The 26038-nt window shown below is 42.3% G+C and overlaps 1 protein-coding gene and 1 pseudogene across 1 annotated transcript in view; one reads left to right on the forward strand and one right to left on the reverse strand.

The window, feature by feature from the left end:
• LOC144818959 (uncharacterized) overlaps positions 1 to 26038 on the reverse strand; it is a 552374-nt gene that overhangs the window by 187034 nt on the left and 339302 nt on the right. The window lies entirely within an intron of this gene.
• On the forward strand, positions 4518 to 4671 carry LOC144820930 (5.8S ribosomal RNA; annotated as a pseudogene).

Here is a 26038-nt window from a genome sequence, read left to right on the forward strand (position 1 = left end):
GTGAGCAAGGGACTCATGTCTGAGTATACCCTGCCACACCTATAGTGGCCAAAAACGATTCAGAAAAGGGGGTGGTGATGAACAGAGTGTCTGAATTAAGCAGACCACTCTTACCCAGTCCAAAGATCAGGGCTTGATCCATCACCGTTATTTAGCTCACTGCCCCATCACAGCTCAGAACCTGGCTATATGCAAATTAGTCTGTCCCTGGCCCAGTGCATCATGGGAACAGGGCAGACCAAACTACCAAGCCAATTCTTCACCAGAAAGGATACAAGCTACCGGGGACCGGTTTCTGGCATTTCAGCCTCGTCGGTCCGGCTTGCTTGAATCCTGATGGAGCAGTGAGCAAGGGACTCATGTCTGAGTATAGTGGCCAAAAACGATTCAGAAAAGGGGGTGGTGATGAACAGAGTGTATGAATTAAGCAGCCCACTCTTACTCAGTCCAAAGATCAGGGCTTGATCCATCACCGTTATTTAGCTCACTGCCCCATCCCAGCTCAGAACCTGGCTATATGCAAACTAGTCTGTCCCTGGCCCAGTGCATCATGGGAACAGGGCAGACCAAACTACCAAGCCAATTCTTCACCAGAAAGGATACAAGCTACCGGGGACCGGTTTCTGGCATTTCAGCCTCGTCGGCCCGGCTTGCTTGAATCCTGATGGAGCAGTGAGCAAGGGACTCATGTCTGAGTATACCCTGCCACACCTATAGTGGCCAAAAACGATTCAGAAAAGGGGGTGGTGATGATCAGAGTGTCTGAATTAAGCAGACCACTCTTACCCAGTCCAAAGATCAGGGCTTGATCCATCACCGTTATTTAGCTCACTGCCCATCCCAGCTCAGAACCTGGCTATATGCAAATTAGTCTGTCCCTGGCCCAGTGCATCATGGGAACAGGGCAGACCAAACTACCAAGCCAATTCTTCACCAGAAAGGATCAATGTTCCCTCTAATTTTTTTCCTCTATGTGCGGCAGTGGAGGGTCTCTGTGCGCTGCAACCATGGCATGTGCGCCAGGAACCGAACCTCGCGTGTCTGCGGTGCCAAATGCCACTCGTTTTTGGTGCCCTCCTGCCCTCTGCCCCACTCGCTTTTGGTGCCCTTCTGCCCTCTGCCCCACTCGTTTTTGGTGCCCTTCTGCCCCCTGCCCCACTCGTTTTTAGTGCCCTTCTGCCCTCTGCCCCACTTACTTTTGGTGCCCTTCTGCCCTCTGCCCCACTCGCTTTTGGTGCCCTTCTGCCCTCTGCCCCACTCGTTTTTGGTGCTCTCCTGCCCTCTGCCCCACTTGTTTTTGGTGCCCTCATGCCCTCTGCCCCACTGGTTTTTGGTGCCCCCCTGCCCTCTGCCCCACTCGCTTTTGGTGCCCTCCTGCCCTCTGTCCCACTCACTTTTGGTGCCCTCCTGCCCTCTGCCCCACTTGTTTTTGGTGCCCTCATGCCCTCTGCCCCACTCGCTTTTGGTGCCCCCCTGCCCTCTGCCCCACTCGTTTTTGGTTCCCTCCTGCCCTCTGTCCCACTCGCTTTTGGTGCCCTTCTGCCCTCTGCCCCACTCGCTTTTGGTGCCCTTTTGCCCCACTCATTTTTGGTGCCCTCCTGCCCTCTGTCCCACTTGCTTTTGGTGCCCTTCTGCCCCACTCATTTTTGGTGCCCTCCTGCCCTCTGTCCCACTCGCTTTTGGTGCCCTCCTGCCCTCTGCCCCACTCTCGCTTTTGGTACCCTTCTGCCCTCTGCCCCACTCGTTTTTGGTGCCCTCCTGCCCTCTGCCCCACTCGCTTTTGGTGCCCTCCTGCCCTCTGCCCCACTCTCGCTTTTGGTGCCCTTCTGCCCTCTGCCCCACTCGCTTTTGGTGCCCTTCTGCCCTCTGCCCCACTCGTTTTGGTGCCCTCCTGCCCTGTCCTACTCGCTTTTGGTGCCCTCCTGCCCTCTGCCCCACTCGTTTTTGGATGTTGCAGTTAGAAAACCTGTGATTCACAAAATCTCAGACATGGAGACATCAGAATACCCTTTTGCTTTAACAATGCTCTCTTTGAGTTAGAAAAGTCTATTCGACTTTTAAGAGGTGTTTTGAGAACCACTATGAATCACAAATATGTGTCATGAAAGCAGCCTCGAGGTTAACGGCACCATGCGGCACACCAGGGAGCTCTGCTTCTCAAGTCGATTTTTCAACTTGAGCTTTCTGATCGCGAATGGTCACGACCACCCACATTGGGGAAATCTGGCCAGAAGTATGTTTCAAGTGTTTTTTGTTTATTCATGTACTGGCAAATTTACGGTTTTTTAATTACCTCATATTGCTGAGAACTTCAATATTTCTTGAAAGTCATCCATTTAATTTTTTGTCAACTCTGATACATCTTTACTGGATTGCTTTTTAATTGGATTTCTTTATTCGTTTTCCTGAAAGGGGCAACAATGGCTTCCTTTATTTTCTTTTACTGATGGTTTTACCTTCAGCCAAAGTGCCCCCTCATATTTCCTTTTCATTTATTCTACAATGTTTGCAAATTTTTTCTTTTGATCAAACTGTAAATCAGGACGGTAGTCCCCGGATTTACCTTTGCTTTTACAAAACGAGTTTTTAATGAGCTGACAAACTATGTGATGTCAGGGCTAATGTCAAATAAAAGCCATATTTTTTCGGGATGAGGGCCAGGTGGAGGGACTTTAAACCAAGACAAGGGCAGTCTAACTTTTCAATTGATTCACCTTAGTTCCTCCCACTTAGGTTTATTGATCTGTGTCCCTTCGTTTGGTTTAATGTATTAGCAATAAAAAAAAACGTTGTTCAATTTTGCCGACTCAGGGTGCATCGGTACTTATTTAAATTAGCACAGAGCATAAAATGGCAGCTCCAAGGATTTGTTTTCGGAGGCTGCACTGTATATCGGTTGGAGCATTTTCAATAATTAATAGATGCATAATTTGCAAAGAACTCTGGCCTTGCAGTAGAACAAGGCGAGGAGAGAACTCCCGTTCTAAGTTAAGCCGCCAAAACAAATAAATGCAAGATACATCATATATCTGAATTCTTGCAATGCTGCCACAAAGCGTGTAGGTTTGAGCTGTAGGAAATACTGTCGTCAGAACAATTTGCATTTGGGAATGTATTTCATAAAACCCAGAACCATAATTCCTTTTCATAGGTCTGGCATTTCACAATTGACAGAGAATAAGCAATAATCGGTCCGAGAAGGTACTTCAGACAAGAACATTTGAATTCTCCCGAGGGTGCTTTCAGAACGGAATTGCACGTGTTGTCGTGCTTTTGGACTTGCTAAATGTCTTCTCTAAGGGAGCGCGGTGGGGGCTGATTGTGAGCCATTGTGAAAATGTTTGTTAATTGCAGCGCATGATGGTGCTGCAATTAACAAATGTTTACACAAAGCGCCACAAACAGCCGGCAGCCACAGCCGGAATTACCATTTTCGCGCCGCTCGCATTTTAAAAGCGGCGGCGCGAAAGCATTCACAGGATATGTGCGCGCTTCCCTCATGACTCTGTGCGCTCGGGGGAAGCAAGGTGCGCCCGCGCACGCGCGTTACAGGGAACAGTGGAAAGGATACAAGCTAACGGGGACCGGTTTCTGGCATTTTAGCCTCGTCGGCCCGGCTTGCTTGAATCCTGATGGAGCAGTGAGCAAGGGACTCATGTCTGAGTATACCCTGCCACACCTATAGTGGCCAAAAACGATTCAGAAAAGGGGGTGGTGATGAACAGAGTGTCTGAATTAAGCAGACCACTCTTACCCAGTCCAAAGATCAGGGCTTGATCCATCACCGTTATTTAGCTCACTGCCCCATCCCAGCTCAGAACCTGGCTATATGCAAATTAGTCTGTCCCTGGCCCAGTGCATCATGGGAACAGGGCAGACCAAACTACCAAGCCAATTCTTCACCAGAAAGGATACAACGCCTGAAATGGCAGAAACCGGTCCCCGGAAGCTTGTTTCCTTCCTAGTATAAGAATTGGCTTGGTAGTTTGGTTTGCCCTGTTCCCATCATGCAGTGGGACAGGAACAGACTAATTTGCATATAGCCAAGTTCTGAGCTGGGATGGTGCAGTGAGCTAAAAAACGGTGATGGATCAAGCCCTGATCTTTGGACTGGGTAAGAGTGGTCTGCTTAATTCAGGCACTCTGTTCATCACCATCCCCTTTTCTGAATCATTTTGTCCACCATAAGCGTGGAAGGGTATACTCAGATGTGAGTCCCTTGCTCATTGCACCATCAGGATTCAAGCAAGCCGGGCCGACGACGCCTGAAATGGCAGAAACCGGTCCCCGGAAGCTTGTTTCCTTCCCAGTATAAGAATTGGCTTGGTAGTTTGGTTTGCCCTGTTCCCATCATGCTCTGGGACTGGAACAGACTAATTTGCATATAGCCAAGTTCTGAGCTGGGATGGTGCAGTGAGCTAAAAAACGGTGATGGATCAAGCCCTGATCTTTGGACTGGGTAAGAGTGGTCTGCTTAATTCAGGCACTCTGTTCATCACCACCCCCTTTTCTGAATCAACTCTTGGCGGTGGATCACTTGGCTCGTACATCAGCTAAGAACGAAGCTCACTGTGAGCATTAGTGAAAATTGCAGAACACATTGATCTTCAACACTTCCAATGCACCTTGTGATCCCAGATTCCTCCATAGGCTACGCCTACATGTGGGTTGCTTGAATGCCATTCACCCTGTGGCTTTACTAGGGAATGGTTGGGAAGTCACAGGGGGCTCTGCTCCCTACGTCCCCCCAATGTCGGGCCTCTAACGCCTATCGGAGGTAGATCTGGTCATGGCTCGGATGTAAGCTGCTGGTATGCCCTGCCTTCCCCAATTTTGGTGGGGCAGGCAAGTGACAGGCATGGAAAACACCAAGGGTCCCTGGCCACGTGCCTAGCATGGCTGTGTGTGGTATCTCACACCTGTCTATGGCATCAACTCAGATGCCTATTTCTGAGGCCGGGCTGGGAAGGCCCTCTGCATCCCTGCAGCTGCTTTTTTTGATGGTGGCCCTCATGGGCTTCATTCTCCAATCCAGGAAAGGGTGTGCTGCTGTGAACCCCCATCTCCCTCTGCAACCCAGTGAATGGTCTGACTCCCCCATACTTCAGCATCCAACTACGACCTCAGATCAGAAGCAATAGCCAGCTGAGTTTAAGCATATCATCAAGTAGAGGGGAAAAACATTCAGGATTCCCTCAGTAATGATGAGGGAAGAAGAAAGAGCCCAGTGCCACACCCCCACCTGGCCACGGAATGTGGTGTTCAGAAAATTAACTCTGCAGTGTCACTCATGGGCTGAAATTCACTTCACTGTCAGACACCAGAGTCATGCGGCAATGTCAGTTATCCACTTCACCCATCTTAAAACATGGGGCAAGGAGTGCCAATCAAATCCCTGTGGCTCAAAGTACATGAGCGCTGCCATGCACCAACTGAGAATGGATCCTACCCTGATCTCACAGCAGGCACACCTGGGCACATCTTGCCCAATCTGTCAGTCAAGTGGAGCATGAGCATGGACAATAGAACCCTAAGATGGTTAGGTATGCCTGCGCATGGTGTAGCCAAAGAAAACTCTGGTGGAGGTCTGTAGGGGTGCTTATTTGCAAATCGGTCCTCTGACCTGGGTATGGGGCAAAATGCTAATTTGTAATTTGTAAGGGCTCCCATGTCATGGCGTGTTATTATACAGTGCTATATAAAACATTTAAAATTGACAATACAAGTGTAAGGGAATAAGGGAATACAACCAGATGTAGCCAAGTGACCCACCATGCATAAAATCCTATATCCCCGGCAGACTCAGTCAATTGATCTTACTGTGACAGGCAATAACCCTTAACTTGCTTTCTCTTTTCCTCACACAATGCTTCCACTGACTCTGCTTTCACACTGGAGAGAGTGAAAAGTTTGCAAAGATGGTATGCAATCAAGCAATAGTAGCAGCTGCAGGTTAGGGCACTCATACTTATCCCGTATATCTTGAATGCTTTCCTGCTTTCTCCCTTGACCCCCCCACCCAATTTACTAACGTTAACAAATATTTAAGCCTTTGAAAAAAAAGTGTTTCACAGCAGAACTGGGCAAAAAAAAGATAAACATGCTTTAGCCATTGTAAAACGAAACTCTTTGAGAACCCCCTATCAATGCAACCTGCATATGGAATGCTCTTTCGATAGTTAAAGAGAACTTTTTCTGAGCATCTGTTGGTGGGCCATTGTGTATTTTAACCTACTTTTTGCTCATACTTCCTTCAGTCAGAGCTCTTCTAAATTCAGCAGTTTGAAGTTCAGTTAGTGGTTTGTTCTCCTTGGTGGTTAGCTGCTTTCCTGTAAAGAGTCTGGTGCTGTTTTTGAGCCTTTCACGATCCTGCTGTATGCAACATTCTTGTATTCTTGTAAATACCATGTTTTAAATTCATTTTGTGCAGCGCTTCTGGGCTGTAACAAAAAACTGGGGGGCATATTTACAATTCTCTATCGCCACAGGAAATTCACTTTTAAAGATGTTCCTAAGGCAATATGGGCTAAGCCTTATTTACAAGGCGGCTTTATGATACTTACGTGGCTTAACACCGCCTTGTAAATAAGGTCCCCTTTCACGCTAGACTTAGCGTGAAAGGGGTGGGCAATAGATGTTGTGATCGGCCTTCCGCTGCAACACCTATTGATTTTGACACTGCCCCCTATTTATAAGGGCAGCGTAAATAGGAGGCAGCGCCCAAATTAAGACCAGGAAATAGCTGGTCTTATCATGGCGAAATGAGGAGAAATGCTTTATTTCTCCTCGTTTCTATGTGTGCTGCATTGTGCAGCACACATAGAAACAGCAAATTGCAATGGATTATTGTTTATGTGCCAGAAGGTGTCCCTTCCTGCAAATAAACAATAATAAAAAAAATACGATTTGCCACTTCTATGTGTCCTGCACACTGCAGCACACATAGGAGTTGCAAATCACCATTCTGGATGGGTTATACGCAGGAAGGGACACCTTCTTGCACATACACAATCATTCCCTCAATGCAGGCACCCTTGAACTATGGTGCAAGGGTGCCTGAATTGGCACTAGGCAGCTGAATTTAGCACCAGCGCAGGGAGAAATGCAGGGAAGTGGTGTATTAAGTGATGGAGCACTGCGATAGCAATTTTGGAGCTCCGCCACTTTCTTGTAAATATGACTCTAAATTTTCATCATATATTACAACCTCTAAATTCTTTTTTTCAGCTCATCATCATGTTCTTCATACAAGTGTGTCATTTTCTTTTAAAATTTGAATGACTCATTGCTGTTTAATATAAAACACATTTTGGGTGCATGGCTACATTGTTTAGCTTCTCCAAAGTGCACTCAAATAAAGATTTTCATACTTGTTGGTTTTTGTCATGCGTCCGTTTTCTGTTTCTCCACATATATTTACCGCCACGTACACCACCATCTGGGACTGGTGTTACACACAGAACTTATCATCTTTTTTAAGTACTTTCTAATTGATGATGCACTTGATATCCCCACCATATTAAATGCATCTGCTGCTATTTTCCTAATCAGACTTAGTTCTCTCAGTTTTCTGTCCCTCCACTAATGTCTACTACCACATATGTCACCATCTGGCGCAGTCCTACCATGACTTACGAATGATGATGGGGTTTCCTTTCAAAACAAGGCGAGGAGGAAAAGGGCAGCCCAGAGACGCATCGTATAAGGTAAGTGTATTTATTTATAGTAAAAAAAAAGATATGTTTAATTAGGCGGGGTGGAGGCGAGTAGCGGAGTTCCGCGGAGTTTTTGCCCAACTCCGTGGAACTCCACGTAGAGCAACTCCACCAGCTCCGCCCAGGGTTAGTGGCGATGTGGTCAGTCAGACCTGTGGTAAAGCCAGCGCTCATGTTTATGATCATTGAAGTGGTCATGCAAAGGACATGCTTGTATAGACGTACCCTTCTGTAAACATATGCACATATGTGCCCAATTAAAAGACCATCTATCAGGTTCCTACAGATCTTGGCTGCAGGCTCCCTTCAGTATTACAGTTAATCATATAAGAGCACACATATGTAAAGATCATGCATCATTGTTTTTGGATATACAGCTGCAAATAACTAGTGAACACTGATGAAGAAATAAATGAAATGCAACACCAGTGAGGAAGCTGATTTTTATTTATTAAAATGTGTTTGCTTAATGTTATGACCATTTTTGCACTAAAATGAAAACACTGCACCTTGCAAAACTGTATTTTGCTGTGCTTGACTAAACTAGGCCTAAACACCATCTTGAATCCTAATTCAGCCATGAGGTGTGTTTTCAATTTTCCTCTCATTGCACGAAACGAAATGTGCACCACTGTAATGCTCTGTGTTAACATACTCTTGTCGAAGAACTCGGGGGGAAGCCTTTTGCTACATCCAAGGCTCTTCCTGCCTGTCGTACTGTAAGCCTAATTCTTTATGAGACTGTAATAGTTTTGAGAGTAACTAGATTTGTTTTGACACATCTGATTAAATTAGTCCAAATGAGTGGTTTTAATATTCACATTAGGGGATTGACTTGGTTTAATGCTAGGTGAGCTGTGCTTCATTTTGTGTTTATATTTGGAAATGTGTGTAATGATGGATGATCACCACATTCTGACAATGCGATTTTCACTGTATTTGTTTCTATAATAAAGGCTCCTTTTGGGGGGTGAGACAGTCTGGTTTGCCCCAGTTCTTTGACAGCAGAACTATGTTAGTCTGTCTTTTGACTTTGAATATTTTGCTCTGAGGCTTGACCTTATGTCAGACTTTTTGCTGCATCCCATTGAGCCTTATGTTCATTTCCTATAAGGATTCATTATACATTTTGACAAGTACCTTTTTGCGTTCTGTACTGCACTTTAATTATTTAATAAACTTTCATGGTATGAACTTTTACCAGGTTCATGTACCTTCTTGATTAGAAGCTTATTTATTTGTCTATGCTGTTTTGTTTGCTGTTAAGCTATTATCTTTTGAGACACATTGCATCATATGTTTTGAGGTTAACAATGTCTCTGATCCTACGAAGGCGCTTTATCTTAGATCATCTGATAAGACAGCAGCAACACTAGCAAACACATAGTGTTAAAGTTCCATATGTGTCTGCTGACCGGTTAGATGTTGGTGTCTTACCCATTGTAGGACATTGTAATATACTATTCAGCTGTTTTGAAAACATTTAATTATATATTAAAGGGCAGGTGCACAAGATAATCCGAAAATACCACAAGGCGTCTCAGAAGAGGATCTTTGGGGTCCTTCCCAAAGCAGTGAAAGCGTAAAGTAAAAAATCCATAACACCGACAAGACACCTCTATAGAGTGTCTGTAGGGTCCATCATGAAGCAGCGAACATGCCGGCGACGGAAATATGGGGTTCATCATGAAGCTGTTAAAGTAGCACCAAAGGATATCCACAGACATCTCAGTAGACGCGTGTGGGGTCACACTGATGTCATGAAAGAGCCACCTAAGGTAGTCCACAGCCAGCTGAAGTGACCTCAGTAGAAGGTGAGTTAGGGCTGCCCAAAGCAGAGAAAATGCCATCCAAGGAAATCCAGTTTCCACAACACAATTTCTAAACTGAGGAGAACGATCTGTGTTGACCAAATGAATAAAGTTCATGTGCCGTGTCACTACTACATCTCTGTTGACTTGAGTGCACAAATAAAATCTATATATATTTGGGAGCGACAGAATTTATATAGCTCCTATCGCCCCACTGGGATCCCTTACCGTAGTAGCCACTTCCCCTTTAGAGAAACACACACTACATAATTATTGAGAGAGAATGCCAAAAATATACCTACCAAAGAACAAAGCTAAGAAAAGTACAGGGGGAATTCTGCAAGTCTCTCACAGAGAGCATCTCATATGAAATACCTAGATCCACCAGTCACACATGTTTAACGGCTTTATCTTTGTACACTGAATTAATTTACATCAAGTAACACTAAGTAACATCAAAAGTTATATTAAGTAACATCATTTCTGAAATTGAACATGGGGCATATTCATAGACTATTCTCACATAGTTTTTGCATTTTCAGCACATTTTATAAAGCTGCTCCCAACTGAGAACGCTAATTTAAAGCAGTACTTTTCATTCAGAAAAACGCATCAATGTTAAAATGCCCAGGAGCATTTATACAGTCTAGTAGCATAACAAATATTTATTTTGCTCATTAAAAATCATCCTGAATGAAAACATTTTAAATTTTATCTAATTCAAAATCACTACTTTATATGACTTTAAAACGTTGTTTATCATAGCCTCAGTTAGGAACAACATTGTACAATGATCTCCAGCTGATGAGATATATATATGCAGTGTTGAGAAAAGAGGGCAAACCGATGATTTGGCACATGTATCATAGAAAAGGTAGCAGCAAACATGTGCAAACAGAGATGCAAACACGTGCACAAATCATTTTTTTGCACAGACACACATTGTTCGTGGTACAGCCCTTGGTAATCCCTAGAGACACATGTTAGCATAAGATTTTAACAGCCACAGCATAATTATGGTATTTATCCAAGATAACTGAACTCCCTTTCTTTTCCATAAGCAATCTTCAAAGGTAAATAAAGTGTTACATCTGTGTTAGGTGGACATGGAGAGATGCTACACAAGATTGGCTGTGGTCAGTGAAGGCTCAGTTGAGGCAAACTTGATGCCACAATGGCGCCGCCAAATTTGTCTCGTATCAGGTGTCTGTGATCTGCAGGAATTCTCTCTTTTCATTTCAAAGATCAAAGGATTATGTGGAGATAAAATCTGACATCTCATCAAGGTGTGTCTCTGTCTTCCTTGTCTTCACCAGGCTCACACAGGGGTACTCAACATACCCGTGCTATGCTTTACCTGACCAATCAGGTGGCCTGAGTCCATTGACAGAGTTTACCTAAGAAAAAGCATAGGTTTGTGCCTGGGAAACTTTATAAAATAGTACCTTCTAATTTCTCATTTCACTTCTTTGCATCCGTCTAATTGTCTGATATGTTATGTCACATTATGTAACCTTATATTAGGTTATGTTGTAGAGATTTCATACAGCAACCATCGTGTCTGTAGAAATTGATCATAGGTGTAGTATTAGGCTCTGGTATGTCCATTCAGGTAGAATGTAAATGATTCAGATATGTAAAGTATTGAATATATTAATGAACCAATATGCCAATTGGCTGGTGGTTCCTACTGGTGGCTTTTTGTGTTCCACTACAAACTGCAGTATTCTGGATGACCTGGAAATCAGGGGAAGCTTGTTCCATGAGTCCAGCGTCATAGACATTCCTGATATCTATTTAACAGAGGCTAAGTTCAGTATTATTAGAGTGTCTCTTTCTTCCACTGGAATTGGATATTCACAAATGGCCCGAATAACCATAGGAAATAAGGGCTTCTAGACGCTAGGAGTCTCGGGATGTGTTACCATATGATGAAGGGGTTAAAAGCTCGACAGAACTCCAGAAGTCACACCTATTGATCACAATTTTGAGAAGTCAGAAAGAGCAAACACACCCTACTTTTAACTAGGTCATAATATTAAAACATCAAATTGTCTTTCAACTATATATAATAAATGGAGTATCCCTCATTATCTTTTGTATATCATAGGCATGTGGATAACCTTTAGGAAAGAATGCAGTACTCCACAATAATAATTTACTATTATGCACAATATATACCCCTTCCAAGATGGGTGTTTAACAAGGGTAGGGCCTAATGTAAGCTTTGCAACCATACGATGATCTCCAGATTAGAAGTTTTCTGGCTACCTCCTCATACCCCTCCCCTCAACTCTCAAGATGTCACCCTGAGAGCTTCTGGTATATTTGACCTGCTGACCTAGACGCAAAAGATAGCCAAGTTAAGCACTGGCCTCTAATCTGTGAGACTCAGTTTTAGAAACATAATAAAAACTAGTGCGCATGTTCCACTCATATACAAAGGGAGGTAACAAAAGTTGAAGAAGAAAAAGAACCTCAGCACCATGAACACTCACAATACAATATTAGAAGTGAACCCACCACCATATTCCAGTGAGGTAACAAAATACGTTAAGTAAATTGTGATGATATATTCGTAAAGTTCCTTAGCTGAATTGGATAAATATTCATTTTGTTTGCTTTGGGGAGGGATGCTCCTCTCATGCTTTCAGGTACTTAAGTGCAGCCTTTTTAAGAAACGCTGTTGCTCATAGAAGGGGACGCCTGCAACACTGTATTATATTGATGAGCTTATAAAAGGAGGATCCCAGGCTCGTACAGGTTCGCCAACTAAATGTTTTTCGTGTCACTTGTTGCCCTGATCCACCGTACAATAACTGTTGTCTTTTGCTGCAAGAAGTTGCTTCATAGAGAAAGGATGCTCTCTTTTGGGTCAACGCAAATAATGACCTGCATCACAACAATACCAAGCCCTGGGAAACAAGTCGCTCCAAAGGGGATCAGGAGTTTCTGCAGACCCAATCACCAGCTGTTATGAGCAGTCTGAGAAATTTGTACTGAATTAATATGCCACTCCTGGTATCCAGGGATAAGCACTTTATGTAATGCACAGATTTATCTCCTAGCTTTGATCTTCCTGAGACTATCTGTCCAACCGAGGTGTCTGCCAATCCATCAGTAAAGGAAGGATGTATGAAAATATATTTTTTCTGAATCAATAATTTGGGATGTATGACGGTACAACGCGTACCGTCACAACGCGTGCTGTTACAAAGCATCCATTACAACGCAAGTCGTTACCACGACGCGTTGGGGGCGCGGATGTCGAATAGTATAATTTACTATTCTAACACCAGTCCCCGTGGACACTAGGGAAGGTGTTGGAATAGTAAATTTACTATTTTTAATCTTCTAGCGCCCTCCAGCGCAAGTCGTGGTAACGACTTGCGTTGTTACGGACGCGTCGTAACAGCACCGCGGGGAAACATCCGCGTTGTAACGGATGTCTCCCATAATTTGGCACTCCATTAATTGGCAAATCATCATTTTTGATTTGTCCATTAACTCCCGTTCAGAGATTCTCCAATTTATGAAGCAAAAAGAAAACTTGGTTAAGATAGTTTTTTAAATAAAATAACTTAAAAAACACTACTGGTATCTCACTAACTTTGATGGCTAAAAAGTAAGCAGAAATTAAACTGGCTTGTTTTTTTTCCCCCTTAAGTACTTCTATTGCTGTATCTGTTTTTTAGTATCGTTACAGAAATTTGTAACGCCATTTTCACAGAATTTCAAAAAATGTTAATCTCGCAGTGCCACTGCACTTTCAGAAACATAAGGTGACACACTGCCTATGCGCTGTCCATGGCTGCTTCCTGCTCCCGTTGCTTTTAAAGATATTCCCTCCCAGGAGATCCTGCAGGCCACAGACACATTCATCTTCATAGTGGAACCTTTCTTCTTCAAATGAAACATGACAAAATGCTTAATGCTTGGAGGGCATTCGGCGAAAGGCAAACATGTGTACATCTCTGCAGCTCTGTAAATGAAGGCATTGTTAAAACATAACATCCGCACTGTCTAAACATCTCCCCGATGGGCCATCGATGCGTCTGTCAGCAGAGAGAGCTGGCGGTGATGACACTCGATAGCCGAGCACCACTGTAGGAAAGGCAACTCTGATGTCCTTGCTATCAACACATCTCAAAACATCTGATTAAAAATGTATCCAGCTTGGCTAGCTGAATGACTCCCTTTTATCACCCATGACATAATTTCATTTTAATACACGAATGTATTTTTAGGATTATATGTTTCCCTCTGTGTGCATGACCAGACTTCAAACAAATGATTTACAACGGGGCTGACAAGGCGGGTGGAGCAAATAAATACATGGATTACAATAGCTTTATTCACCGTTTAACCACATACCTTTCAAATAAGGGAGTCCGCACCACTGTAAGAAGCTTTATACATATTTAAAAATATAATTCACTTCAGAAGTCTGCTAAAAATGTACAATCATTTTGGAATCAGAATACAGTTTATATTTCCACGCCTACTTTTACCAAATATTTTTCAGGGTAAAATGCGCCAAACACGAAGACATATTAGCATGATTGGTGGAAAGAACATGTGAGGCTAGTTCACAAATATTTACAAATGTGTGAAGGGTGTTGTCACCTGGGCGTGAATGCAATTCATAGAAAATGCATATTTTTCCTACACGCACATTAGTAGGGAACTTAGGGGCATATGTATGTAACTTACATTTTACATTTTGCGAATCGCAAACGGCTTCCTACATATGCCCCTTACTCATTACCAGCTGCCTTGAGATAAGAATTGAATTTATGCCTGCATTTAAAAAACGAACAACAGAAGTATAGGAAATATTCTTCTATTACGAGATATTTGCAAGAAGAAAAAAAACGAGCTACTTTCTATTTGCCTCAATAGGTTCGTGGAACAGGGCCAGTTTCAAGCAGAGTAAAAGGAAATATAACAATCGCCCAGTCACAAATAAAAAAAGGTTTGTAGTGTTTGCTTGTTTGTAGTTGTAAACCTCATTTACATTTGCTTGTTATTGAATCTTGCATTTAAACATATGGGGTTTTTCAATCCTAACACCTTCTCTGTCTTCTCTTTTCACCCAAGAGCAATTTGAGAATGCATAAACTACCTACATGAAGCACAATTTGTTTCCACACATTGGTGGGATAAATATTTACAGGCATAAATCCCAAAAAGGTTTTACCCTTGAGAATAACCCGTATGTTTATATGTGTGCCATTTCGGTGTTTTAGATTATTTGCTGTTAGGCACTGTGTGTTATGAAGTGACATCTTTGGGATGTAAATGTAAAATGTAAAATGAACTACTCTACAATGAAATACTTGCTGTCAGCTTATCTAACACCAAGTATCTATTTCAAAACGCTGATTTTCACAAAAAAGAGATATATTCCAAATACACATTACTGCAGGGTGCCCTGTAACTCTTTCTAAACTATTCTGACAGCAATAACTGTGCCAGAGGCAAAGTTGAGGCAAGGAATGACGAAAAAGGTAAAAACTATGATACAACTACTACATTTTACAGCCTTGCCCTAAAGTTAGGATGCAGGTTTTCTCCTTCATTTAGATAGGCCATGAGCTCCATTTTTTTGGGCCACTGATTGGGAACAATTCTCTATACGCAAGTAGTGTATTAAAGTGTAGGGTTGTCTAAATGTTCAGTTTCTAAACATGAAAAAAATCGATTGTTCGGTCTGTATTTTTTGGTCAGGACATCTGGTATTTTGACAACTTCTGTGGCAGCAGTCTATTGGTTATATCCAGGCACAAGCTTATGTTTCAAAATGGACACTATTCATTCTGTAATTACCATAACTGCCACTCAATTGTGTATGAAAACGTTTTAAACCAAATGGCAGTGCACAAAAAAGCAGATTAAAACACATGAGGCTAAATAATTGTCTGTTTCATTGTTCTTCATAGCACGGCATAGTGAACAATATTTTTTTTTTTCATTTGTAGTTTGCTTCGATGGCAGCTCATCAATATGGGTGCTGGGGCTCCGCCCCCTTTTCCTGAAGAATGAGTGTCTATCAGGCTGAGCAAATGTCATCCTGGTGGACACTAGTCAGGCAGATAGCCACTTTAGATGTACTAATGTGCAAGCACCTGGCAGCCTAAGCCAAGGTTTGCAGGGCCGGTGATCTGAGGCTGAGGGCAGCCTGAGGGCAGTGACATCATCAGCTGGGCAAAGCCTTGTGAGGATCATTCCCCTGATACCATGTGGAATCTGTTATTCTTTCCATCCAGGATGCCTCAAGCTACTTCCTGGGCCACGTGCTTCCCCTTCCTGCCACCTTCTAGCCTTGCCTTCTCCACCTTGACCTGGTAAGTGTTTTTTTTAATGGGTGTGCATGTGTGATGTGTGAAGCGCTCTGACACCTCCGGGTAAAGTCCGCGCTATATAAAAACGCATAAATAAAATAAATAAATAAAAATTGTATTTCAATGGGTGTGAGGATGGGCGTCCATATGTGGTTGAGTGTGAGTGCATGTGCTTTGACGGGTGGTAGTGAGTGTGCATGCCTGCTCCACTAGTCCTCTAATTAACCAGCCGCTGCACTGGTCTGGATTCAAGGGAAAATATATTTGTGAGGGAGTTACCTGCTTCACCACTATTTCCTTCCCCTTCTGTGGTCCCCGCCTCTGTTGTGCACCTCATTGTTTCCCTCTATACCCCTTTCTGCTCTGCAACCTACATCTGGTTGTCCGTAGGTCTGGGGTTTGCCTCCACAGCAGTCAAACATACCTGTTGTTTCCACTACATTGAGAATGGGGTTCGGCTCTGTTACTTTTAATCGGTGTTTTTTGTGGCTAGCCTCTTTTAGCCCTTAGTTCAGACTTTGTTAATCACATCTTATCTCAGCCCAGAGAAGTATTTCTCTTCCAACTCATACTAATAGTAGCTGTTGGGTGTATAGACATAATGGTTAAGAGTCTCTATAAAGATCTGATATGAAAGAGATCCCTGTGCTAGCCCATTTCGGCTTGATGATGGGGGAAATCTGCATGAGTGCATGAGTTGGCGAGCACAAGGGACTATTTTCAGTGCATCGATCCTCATTTCTTCTGCCCCCATTCCCTTCCATTCATGCACAGATTTTGATAGAAAAGAAAGCTTTCTTTACTGAAGGCTCCCTTGACTTCATTACAAACCTTTTTTGTTTAAAGTTGAAATGCAGGTAGGAAGGCAATGGACGCTCCACTACAGTTTTTTATTTCTTTCAGTCATTGAAGTGAAAGGACTATAATAAAAACCTCTTTATTATCCAACATCCATTTCACAATGGAGCTAAAAAAGGACTATATTGAAGACAAGGGTGCTTTCAATATATCCCAGCTTTTCTAACATTTGACTGGCATTACTGTGCTGACATGGGCTTCCATGCATTAAGACATTAAACTCACACCTAGAGCTTTGCCAGTGCTTCTCTTATTCGCAGGGTGATCCCATGTACACTGTATTTGTTCCATCCTTACAACCTCAATCCTCGCTCGTCACCTTCTTTGTAACTCTATTCTGTGTTCCCACAACAGTCATGTCCTTTTCCTGACCCTCCTTGTATTGCACTTTTTCTGGACCATCTATCACTTTTCTGTTAACAGGCTGCCACACACCTCTAAAAATGCCCCTCACCTAGTCAGCAGGAGCCATTTCGGAATATACATTGGCTTTTTATCTACTTTATCCTTTTCCTTTAATTTTTTTAAATGCTCCATTTTTATAACATTAGCTATATTTTCGGCTTTTTTTCTGACATGTAACATTATTTGTATTGATAAGTTTTGCGTGTTTTTTGGGGTGATTTTATTATTATGAATTTATTAACTCGACGTTTTTTATTGCATCCATGCCACTCAAGGAAGTCCTTTTCTTGTACACCTGCCAAGTGTACAGTTAAGGGAAGTGATTGGGAAGGACACATTAACTAAAATAAGGTTGCTGTCTGGTTTAGACTGCATATTTTACCGGAAGCCTATATTTCAATAACATATCTTTTACTCTATAAAATTTAATGTGCCGTTTTTTCTATTCTTAATTTTTTTTGACGTTTTAGGAAAATGAAGAGAAACATAACAACACAAAATTTCAATACATGGAATTGTGAAGAGCTTAAGGATCAACCTTATCGAGAGAGGTGATATCAAAGTACATCTCCTCCGGGCATCGTTAATCTAGGGAGCTGAGATAAAATCTTTTGGTGCAAGATTGGTTACTGTGAATGAAGTCTGAGATTAACATCATTCAGAGAAAAACAACATTTGATGTACTCTCTATGACATGATCAACACAGAAAATAGAGATAGAGATGGAGGCCCCTATCATGTGATTGGGTTATATGTGTGCTACTAAAGTAAGTTATTATGACCAGAAAGGTATGAAGTTCCTAGTGAACACTGTAGGTCGACGTGCAGTGGGTGTGTGGTGGGTCAAACACTTGAAGGCAGGAGAAACTGCATACCTTTCTGCTTATAATTACTCCTGGGCATGCATGCTGGGCCTGGATAAATATTGCCCATAGTCCTCCTTTTTGTTCAATACTAAAGTAAGTTACCCACACCCACCATGTATGGTAAGAGACATTGTTAAAGAATGTCCAGTTTATCAGTATAATCTTAAGAGGAATAGTGAGCAGCAAATCAAGTGAAGCGAGGTGTGAGTCTGGAAGCTCGATAGGTAGCACAGCTGGGTGCTTGCCATTACCATTGGGAAATTCAATCAGATGGGTGTTTTGAAAATGTTATCCAATTGAGAAGTGAAATCCACCCAAAAGGATGATAGGCAGGGTCATGAGAAGAACAAATGTTCAATATCTCCAGGTGATGATTTACAGGACCAACAAGTGTCCGATATAGGTTAAAGAGTTTAGTAGGGTCCAACTGGGGGAGTGAGATGCAAAGAGCTTTGTTTGTATCGGTGAAGGGATAAGTTTGTCTCGAAGCAGCCGACAAATTTTCGACCAGGTTTCTGCAGCAAGGGGAGGTGAACCTTTAAAGGAGCTGTATGAAGACAATTTGGTTTGTACGCCGGGGCTTAGTTGGCGGGTGGCTTTATTAAGTAATTTGTAAAACTTGGATGCAACATGACTCCCTGCTTGGAGTTGAATAGTGGGGAGAAGAGTTGATTATCGAAGTAGATCTAACTTGAAGACTTTTGTTTTGAGTTGAGACATCGGAGAAATCCAAGTTAGAGAGTCCATGTTTTGTTTCGAGAGCCGCAAGACATAATAGTTTGGAGTCTATATATAGATCTGCTATGAAAGAAATCCCCTTGCTCGCCCATTTCGGCTTGATGATTGGGGAAATCTGCAGTCTACTATTGTTTGATAGGGATGTGGAGTAGAATTTGTGTATATTGGACGAAAGGGCTTTATCTACTGATAATAAAGCTGAGATTGAGTCTCTAAGACATCTTGTTAGAGTGTGGATAAGAGTGGGGGGACATAGTCAAGTTTGCTTCTAATGGGGAGGGGTGGCTGATGGTTTGTTCAATATTAAGCCACACAGGTTTCTTTTCATGGTCTCAACTTCAAACCACAGCACCCCTTGTGCTGCCAGGAATGCTGCTTGGTAATTGACCCAGTTTGGGAAATTGCATCCACCATTCTTGGAGCTAACTCTTAGGGGCATATTTACAAGCCCCTTGCGCAGCTGGAACGCCACTTTTTCCCAAGTTAAAAGTGACACACTGGCGGTGCTTATTAATAAGCCCCTTAGTTTTGCTCACAAGAAATTCAGAGAAAATGTTATCAATATTTGAGAAAAAAATCCTGGGCCAGCCAAAGTGGGAGCGTGCTATCCAAGAAGTTGATTAGTGGGGACACCATAATTTTGGTAGTTTCTAGCCTGCCCCACCAAGAGATATGGTTAGGGGTCCAAGCGGCCAGAAAGTCTCTACATTTTTACGATTGTTTTTTATTCATTCTGAGCTACTGATTCCAAGAAGTCAGTGCAAAACCAGATGCCTAGATATTAGATGAATTACGACTTCCATTGTAAGTTGGAATTGCAGACACAGGAAGTGTGACGTTTTAGGGTAGGACTTCCATTTTATCTTTTCTCTAAGAGTATCCAGAGAAACAGGAGAACAGGCTGCTTACATTCAGGATTGCTATATCCAAGAATTCCGCAAATATTAATATGTTGTCTGAATGCACATGGTTTTGTAGATCACATCACCAAACTGTATGCCTTCAATTACTGTGGATTCATTTAACAATAACAGGAGGGTCGATGATGAGAAGAAATAGTAAGGGGGATAGTGGGTAGCCTTGGTAAGTACCCTGGTGTAAGGCAAGGGGGTGTGGCAGGGCACTGTTGATTTTAATTACCAGCTGAGGGATTAGACTACAAAGCCATGGTCATTCTGATGTAGGAGTCACCTACGTTATATCTGGATAAGGCTGCTTCTAGAAACAGCCAGGAAACCTTATTGAAGGCTTTCTCCACATCTAGGGCCACAGCTACTGCTGATGGGGAGAGCGAGTTAGAGGATGTCACAATTACATGACAAAATAATCAACCTTGTCACAGGCTAATCGGCCTTTAATAATGCCCATCTGAGTGACATGGACCAGTTAAGTGATTAGAGGTGCAAGCGGCTTGGCCAGAATTTTACCGTAATTGTTTGTCTCTATATTTATTAACGAAATGGTTCTGAAATTCATAGGGTCAGAATGATCTTTCCCTTTATTGGGAAGGACCACAATATTGGCCTCGGAAGCAGTTTCAGACACTTTACCCGAGATGGCAAAATTATTTAGGACAGACTCTAAGAAGTCCAAAATCATGGGAGCAAAGGTATTGTAGAAGTTAATGGGGAGACCATCCGGGCCTGGGGCTTTACTATTTTGGATAGACTTTACTGTTAACATGATCTCTTCCCTATCGATCGGTCTGTTTGAAGGAAGTTGATTGGCGGTAGAGATCAATTTTATTAGGAGACTTTGAAGGAATTTTAAGCATGCCTCTTTAGGAGTGTTTAAAGCAGGAGTGTAAAGCTTAGTGTAGAATCTCTGGAAGGCCTTAAGAATGTCCTAGGTTGTTGGCTGCAATCTACCTCAGTGGTCTTTACTAGACTGAATTTAATGCACAGTTACTTTTGAATTTCAGGTACACTGTTCGGGACCTACATGCCGTATTTAAGTAGAACAGTTTCTTGACTTTTTGGGCACCCAGAGTCGAGTATGTTTACTGAGTTTGAGTGCAGCCATGTCTAAAGGGTCATGTGAATGCCTATAGAGCAATTCTGTAGCTTTAATCTCAGCAGTTAGTTTATCCAGGGAGCATTTCATTGTTTTTTCCTAGACATGCGGCTTATCACCTGGCCACTGACGAAACACTTCAGTGTGTCTCAGAGTATAAAGGGGAGGAGGCAGAAGCTCTGTTCTCCTATATAAACCAGGCTAGCTCCTTATGGAGTTCAAGCATGACTCCTTCATCATCCAGAACTTCAGTGTTGATACGCAATGTGCGACCTTTAGTTTGGATGGGTAGTATCTGTAAGGAGATCGAAATGGCGGCATGGTCCAAAATCATGATAGGCTCAGAGGACAATTGTATTGTGGAGGAGGGAGGAGTAAACCAGAATATAGTTGATTATCGAAAAGCTATTGTGTGGTGGAGAAAAGAAGGTGAAGTCATTACCTCTGGGATTATGCAGTCTCCAAACATCGACCAGTCCATGTGTTGCACAAAGAGAGTGCATTGCTTTATGAGCCTTAGGTACTCGGTATCTGAAGGCAGGGTTCCTATCTAAGGTGATATCCATTGGAAGATTGAACTCATCACCTAGAACAATCCAGGCTTTAGGGGGCAGAAATGTGAGTTTCACAGATAATTTATCCTAGACTTGTGGGTCATCTATTTTGGGGGCATGTATGCTTACTGTGTATATTTCTGTTGCACCGCTCTGAAGTCCCATGATTATTCATCAACCATTATCGCCTTGTTCAGAAGTAATAATTGAGAGTATCAAATTTTTACAAATCTAGGTGCTCACACCATTCTTCTTAGAGGCAGCTGCAGAACTGGCAGGGTTGGACACCCAGCCTGTACGCATGGAGAGCACTTCTTTGTAGCCAATCTTGGTTTCCTGGATGAAGACCAGGGGCCCGATTCACAGAACTAACTTAAGACGAAATCCTAAACTTACTACCATTTTGGTATTCACAGAAGGCACTTACTCATTTTGGTATTCACAGAATGCACTTACTCATTTCGGTATTCACAGAAGTTAGGAGTCCTAACTTTAGGACTCTTAAATGCCTTCTGTGAATACCGAAAGTTTTAAAGTTAGGATTTTTCTCAATTTAGTAGTAGTAAAGTTAAGACTCCTAACTTTAGGACTCCTAAATGCCTTCTGTGAATGCCGAAAGTCTTAAAATTAGGATTTTTCTCAATTTAGTAGTAGTAAAGTTAGGACTCCTAAGTTTTGGACTCCTAAATGCCTTCTGTGAATACCGAAAGTCTTAAAATGTTTTTTTTTCTCAGTTTAGTAGTAGTAAAGTTAGGACTCCTTACTTTAGAACTCCTAAATGCCTGCTCTGAATAATGAAAGTCTTAAAATTAGGATTTTTCTCAATTTAGTAGTAGTAAAGTTAGGACTCCTAACTTTTGGACCCCTAAATGCCTTCTGTGAATACAGAAAGTCTTAAAATTGGGTTTTTTCTCAGTTTAGTAGTAGTAAAGTTAGGACTCCTTACTTTAGAACTCCTAAATGCCTGCTGTGAATACCGAAAGTCTTAAAATTAGGATTTTTCTCAATTTAGTAGTAGTAAAGTTAGGACTCCTAACTTTCGGACTCCTAAATGCCTTCTGTGAATACCAAAAGTCTTAAAATTTGGATTTTTCTCAACTTTACTACTACTAAACTAAGAAAAATCCTAATTTAAATACTTTCGGTATTCACAGAAGGCATTTAGGAGTCCGAAACTTAGGAGTCCTAACTTTACTAATACTAAATTGAGAAAAATCCTAATTTTAAGACTTTCGGTATTCACAGCAGGCATTTAGGAGTTCTAAAGTAAGGAGTCCTAACTTTACTACCACTAAACTGAGAAAAAAAAACATTTTAAGACTTAAAGTATTCACAGAAGGCATTTAGGAGGCCAAAATTTAGGAGTCCTAACTTTACTACTACTAAATTGAGAAAAATCCTAATTTTAAGACTTTCGGTATTCACAGAAGGCATTTAGGAGTCCTAAAGTTAGGAGTCTTAACTTTACTACTACTAAATTGAGAAAAATCCTAACTTTAAGACTTTCGGTATTCACAGAAGGCATTTAAGAGTCCTAAAGTTAGGAGTCTTAACTTTACTACTACTAAATTGAGAAAAATCCTGACTTTAAGACTTTCGGTATTCACAGAAGGCATTTAAGAGTCCTAAAGTTAGGACTCCTAACTTCTGTGAATACCGAAATGAGTAAGTGCATTCTGTGAATACCAAAATGAGTAAGTGCCTTCTGTGAATACCAAAATGGTAGTAAGTTTAGGATTTTGTCTTAAGTTAGTTCTGTGAATCGGGCCCCAGGTCTCCCCTAAGTGAGTGGCAGTAATCAGTGAACTTCCTAGGTTTCACTGGATGGTTAAGGCCTTTAGTTTTGAGGGAAACACCTTCGAGCAAAAGGCATGTGTTGATCAGTCATCGGGCGGAGGGTGACTATTGTATGTGTTATGTGAGGTGGAGACACAGTGGGTGGCGAGTCAAGGTGTATGTTGCCAGATTCACATGGCTCAGAGGAAAGGTGAGAAACAGAGGAGAGGGGAAGGAATAAGGATAAAAAAAAGTCATAACATATTGAAACTCAAGGGCAACCCCAGGGCAAGGGGAAAGCCTGTAAGAGACAAAGTATGGAAAACAGGGGGATTGGTATCACACACAAGAAGGAGGAGAGCAAGGGCACTGCACATCGAACATTATAAGGGATGTGTAAAAACACAACTAGAGTATATGTTATAAATGAAAATCATAACAGATGGAGTCCAAACGCCATACATAATCACAAAATATCAAGAATATGATGGACCGATAAGTTTGTTTATAGTGAGCAAACCAAACTTACATTTGTACAAGGGTCAGAGATCAAATGGTTTAACTGAAGCATTATTAACTAAGTCGAGAGAATTGGATAACATATGTTGCCGCTAGAACTGTTTGCTGAGGCAGTAAGTATATAATCCCACAGAGAAAGGAGCTGTGAGGCCATGTCACAATAAAGGCTAACAGTAAAAAGCAGACAAATCGCTAATGGAGATCCATGGAGAAATCCATAAAGAAAAAAAATAGGTGTTGACAACAACACACAAACATAACAGTTCTGAGTCGGTACTCCATCTACTGCATATAATACCTGCAGATAAAACGGAGCAAGGCTAACAACATGAACATCTAACCCACAGAAGTAACATACTCCGATATATGGGAGCTGCAAAGCAACAAGACATTGAATAAGCAGCCGTAATGCATGCAGCCTCTGTATCCACTGCATAAGAAACTGCTCAAACCAATCAATCCCCACAAATCCACAAGGGAGACAAATCCACAAGGGACAACCAACCACGCTGACAATAGTAATACAGTTGAAACAGGAGATGCACAGGTTTCATCACCTGTAGTTAGCATTGGTTGCAATTTAGAACAGCGGGCCAATAGGAAGAAACAGGACCAGTTGCGGGTACAAACCCAGTAGCTAAGCACTTCCTCAAAGTGTAACCAGAAATTTCTAAGTAGGCTAGAAGCCCTGCAGAGGGTTAGCAAGGATTACTGTGTAAGTCATTAAAGCGTGATTCAAAGGTGTTGTCCAAGAAAGGCACCAGATCCGGGGACTCCAAGAAAACATGGGTTTGATCTTTGCAAACAATTTTAAATTTAGATGGGTCAGCAAAGGAGTGCTGGATTGCACTCCTGTAATACAAAAAACAATGGTCCTAGAACCTTATTCACAAAGGCAATTCAGTCAAATAACATAGTTGAATACATTCATTAGTTTAGAGTGGCGTTTGGAGCAGAGTTATTGTGCAAACTCCTTAAACCTGAGTCAATTATTTAACCATCATATAAACATTAGGATAAACAGACAACAGACCAAAATTATATTCTCCTGGATATTTAATATGCTTATTTATAGGGTGTAGATTCATGTAATATTTACGAAGTCTAGATGAATAGAGGTTGCTCCAAGGGGGGAACGTGCTAATAGGAAAGGAGTGCTCAGTGTTATCAGTGAAAAAGAAAAGAATTTTCAGTGGCATAGGACGAAGAAGAAACTACATGTGCTTTCCAAAACACCATGTGAACGGTTATCATTCACCGTCATATGTAGCCTAGCTATACATATATTTACAGACTATTTGAGTTATATGCATAAATACAGAAATGAATTCCAATTTCGCACGACAAGGAACACATAAAGGTAAGTCTAGGCCTATCCAAGGGCGTCGACGTTTCGATCCGACTTAGGGCACAAGGGAAGTTCGCAGCCTCGGCCGTGCGGATATTCTTCAGGACTGGGGTGGTGAGGGGCAACCAAGAGGGGGTGGCTAAGTCACCCTCCGTGTGTGGCAAGGAGCCGGGGTTATATACGTCATGCCATGGCATATTCAGTCGTATATTTCATTACATGGATCGTTCGTCATAAGGATAGTGTTTCACTCAGTAATGTTCTGATATGTAGCGCGGGTGAAGATAAGAAAGCGCAGTCGGATTCCGTGTATAAATCATGGTGAGGGATCGGCGATCTGGAGAAGGCAAGGTACGCATCTGTTCAATCTCCCAGTAGGCCTCAATGGTGTGGGAGAAAGAGCTTAAGAATGCATTCAGTCTGGCCCAGAGATTGAAGTGTAGGCAAGGTACCTGGAAGTGGTGAGCGGCACAGATTACAGCAATATAACAGTGTGTCAACAGGGATAACAGCAGGTCGTCAGCTCACTCGACTCACAGAGCGCTGCCATCTTGTTCCCCATGTGGCGCCTCTCACGATGCAACAGGGGCACTCCCAGGACTTACCGGGTGCATGCACTTGTTTGTCTCTGAGTTTTGGGCACCGCGGGGAGTCGTTGTTTTAGTCAACTCCCATCACTTGAATGCTCGATGATGGCTGTGTTGGAAGCCGAGTGGCATGGCAGGCCCTCCGGAGCTCAGGAAGGTGCTGCCATCTTGCACGGATGCAGGCCACGCTCCCAATTAATGTTCGAATTTTAATTCTAAAATGTAGAGAGTATCAAGTTTACAGATGGCCTAGTCTGAAAAGGCCACAAATTAAGTTAAATGGCTGTTACTCTGTACTCCGAGAGAAGCTATGAGATATATATTTCGCTTGTACTGAGCTGTAATGCATTCCAATGACAAAAGCATTTATGTCTAGAATGGATATATGATGATACAACGAATTCCGTTGCAACGCATGCCTTTACCACGCATGCGTTACAACGGAATTCGTTTACCACGGATAAACTTTTCCTCGAATAATTGCGTGGTGACATCATACGTCGT

Source organism: Lissotriton helveticus, chromosome 2_1 (assembly GCF_964261635.1).
Source record: "Lissotriton helveticus chromosome 2_1, aLisHel1.1, whole genome shotgun sequence".
Lineage (NCBI taxonomy): Eukaryota > Metazoa > Chordata > Amphibia > Caudata > Salamandridae > Lissotriton > Lissotriton helveticus.